The sequence below is a fragment of the Panthera onca genome, chromosome B3 (genome assembly GCF_046562875.1).
Source record: "Panthera onca isolate mPanOnc1 chromosome B3, mPanOnc1 haplotype 2, whole genome shotgun sequence".
Taxonomy (NCBI): domain Eukaryota; kingdom Metazoa; phylum Chordata; class Mammalia; order Carnivora; family Felidae; genus Panthera; species Panthera onca.
The window spans coordinates 92,017,860-92,021,213 of NC_138344.1; the positions used below are offsets into that span (position 1 = coordinate 92,017,860).

General features: G+C 32.2%; 1 non-coding gene across 1 annotated transcript; it reads right to left on the reverse strand.

Moving 5' to 3' along the window:
- Positions 1–416: 416 nt before the first annotated feature.
- Positions 417–523, reverse strand: LOC132670516 (U6 spliceosomal RNA). The gene has a single exon (XR_009606753.1). It is a non-coding gene; the product is annotated as a U6 spliceosomal RNA (small nuclear RNA).
- Between the last annotated feature and the right edge of the window lie 2,831 nt (positions 524–3,354).

A 3,354-nucleotide genomic window follows, 5' to 3' on the forward strand; every position in this document is an offset into this window, starting at 1 on the left:
GTTTCTAACAGCGCTCTTAAATCTTGCCAGTCACCTAAAAAACAGTATTCTACTGCTCACAAGTAGGGCTGACCAAGTGAGTAAAAATAGCTCAAGCACTCCTTAGCAGTCAAAGTGTACCACTCAAAATCCACGTCTTACAGAATCCATGCCACAAACTAGGCTGTCGACAAAGCTCAGCCCAGTGTATCAGACCTCAAATGTAACCTAATTCACTATTCCAAATCAATAGCATTGGAAAGCAAAACAAAAACAAAAACAAAAACAAAACAGAGTTTTCTTTATTGTTATTCAATGGATACACTTAAATAAAAAAACACCCCTTAGGAGTTGATCATAAAATCAGTTTCCATCTGAATGCATTTTTCTCATGGCATAATGGTTTTCAAAACCTTTAGAGATGTAGAAAATATTTTTTAAATATGAAGTACTTTACAAATTTACATGTCATCCTTGCACAGGGGCCATGCTAATCCTCTTGGTGTCATTCTTAATTTCGTGTACGTGCTGCCAAAGAGAACACATTATTTCTCTTTTTAATATACATCTTGCTTTTTCTATATACCATTATGGAAGTATTCAAAAACACTTGTAGAAAATTTTGATGAATACTTTAATGTTCTTAAGTAATTTTTATTTTGATCATGTTAGCAGATAGAAAAAGTTGACCACCAAATGAGTTAACCTTTACATATCAGACTAGAAATTGATTCTCAAAGTAAAGTCTTTATGGTAACTTGGTTTGATAGTTTTTTAAATTTCTTTCATCTTTTTTTAAGCTTATTTATTTTACGAGAGAGAGAGAGAGAGAGAGAGAGAGAGAGAGACAGCATGAGCAGGGAAGGAGCAGACAAAAAGGAAGAGAGAGAGAGAAGGGGGGGTGGGGGGATGGAGAGAGAATCTCAGGCAGGCTCCACCCTGTCAGCACAGAAACCAATGCAGGGATTGAACTCATGTACCATGAGATGATGACCTGAGCCAAAATCAGGAGTCAGATATTTAACCAACTGAGCCACCAGGTGCCCCAGTTTGATATATTTTTTTAAAAACCAAAGACTGCTATATAGAAGTAAAGGACATATATATTTGATATACAGTAAGCTAAGGTATGCTGGCAAAAATAGATTAATATAATTAAGTAATAACTAATATAGATATTAGTTATTAGATAATTTGAGCAGATAACTCAAGCTACTTTATGAGTAGGTTAAGAAGAACAGTTTTTTGGTTTTCAAAAATATGTATATATTGTACAGGACGTCTACTTAACGGAGAAAATATAAAAATATTCAAGTTATATTGCTAAATGTATCACTATTAAGCACCTTGAAATTAAGATGTTTCCCAAGGTAAGCAAAAGGTAAGGAATTAAAAGACTTATTATTCAAATTGATAATGGTGCTAAATTTTTAGAAGAACATAAAAACTAATGCTTCAATGTCCTAATAAATAAAATATATATTTGATGTATTTTGCTCTGTAAATATTTCCTAATGGATAAAGAGATACCAAGGCATTACTTTGCAGAAATCTTGAATAATTCCTAAAATTAGACTTCCAACTCATTTTTGAGCTGGCAAATGACAGGTAAGTTTGGTTTAAAAAAAAAAAAGTATAGGGGTTGAGGGAAGCTGACACTAAAAAAGAAGGGTTACTTGTACTATTTGGAGCATTTGTCCTATTTTGAATACTATTAAGTATGAGTAAACAATTCTTGTTTCTAAATACTATACATCTGGTTCCACAAGCTAGAAAATAACTCAGTATCATACCTGGCACAACATACTTGTTTTCCATGTCCATGTAACTCAATCCAAACCTCTTAATTGTACCAGTTAATCCCGCTCCTAAGTCAGTTCACTTCTCCAATTCTACCACCACAAATCTAATTCAAGTGACCTAAGTCAAGTTTCATCTGGACCACTGAATGACTTAATAAATGACTCCCACAAATCTACTTTTTCCTCTTCATCACTATCAATAATGAAAAACTATTTAAAAAGTCAACATCTTTAGACCAAAAACTACTATTCTTTACATCTACTATAAGATCTACATTCTACATCATGCTTGTGTTTGTCACAGTATCATCACACATGCCATTTTGGTGTGGGATTTTGTCTGTTGTTTCACTATTCATTTCCAGGAGCCTGAGAGAGTATCAAACATATGCCAAAACTCAGTAAATGTTTTCTGAAAAAATAAACATTAGGTGAACTTGGAGCAGAAATCAATGAAATTGAACACAGAAAATCAATAGACAAACAACAAAACCAAAAGAGTGTTCTCAGAAAAGATCAGTAAAATCTATAAGCCTCTAATCAGGGTAACTTAGGGAAAACAAAAAACAACAACAACAACAACAACAAAAAAAACAGGCACAAATTAATAATACCAGTAATGAAAGTAGAGACATTACTACAGATCTCATAGCCATTAAGAGGATAATAAAGAAATACTGTGAAAGACTCTAATACCCATAATTTAATAACTTAGATGGAATGGACCAATTCCTGAAAGACACAATTAGCCAAAGCCCACAAAAGAAGAAACAGACAATTTGAATAGGCCTGAACAAATCTCTTTTACAAGTTCTTTCTAATCTATTAAACAAATTGAATAAACAGTAGCAGGCCCAGATGAGTTTACTGGTGAATTCTACCAAACGTTAAAGGAAGAAATTATATCAATTCTGTACAATTTATTCCAGAACATAAAAGTAAAGGATTATTTCCTAACTCATTTTATAAGGCCAGAATTACCGTAACAACAAAACCAGACAAAGGTATTATAAGAAAACTACAGACTAGTAGCTCTCATGAACATACATACACATTTCTCAACAAAATATTAGCAAATGTAATCCAACATGTATAAAGAATTATACACCATCACCAAATGGGATTTAAATGAAACTAGACATAGATCTGACACTCTTCATAAAAACTCAAAATAGATCACATACCTAAATGTGATCTGTACATGTGAAACTATAAAACTGTTGGAAGATAACATAGGAGAAAAACTAGATGACTTTAGGTATTGTATTCTTTTTTATATACAGCCACAAAGAAAAGACATAATTGATACACTGAACTTCATTAAAATTAAAGACTCTTCTGTAAAAGACAATAGAAAATGAAAAGTCACAGATTGGAATAAAACATTTGAAAAAGACATGTGATAAAGCACTGCTATCCAAAATATACAATGAACTATTAAAAATCATCCATGAGAAAATAAACAACCCAATCATGTTCACCACATCATTATTCACAATAGCCAAGATATAAACAATCTAAGTGCATGCTTATGGATGCATGGATAAAGAAATCATAATTATACACACACATA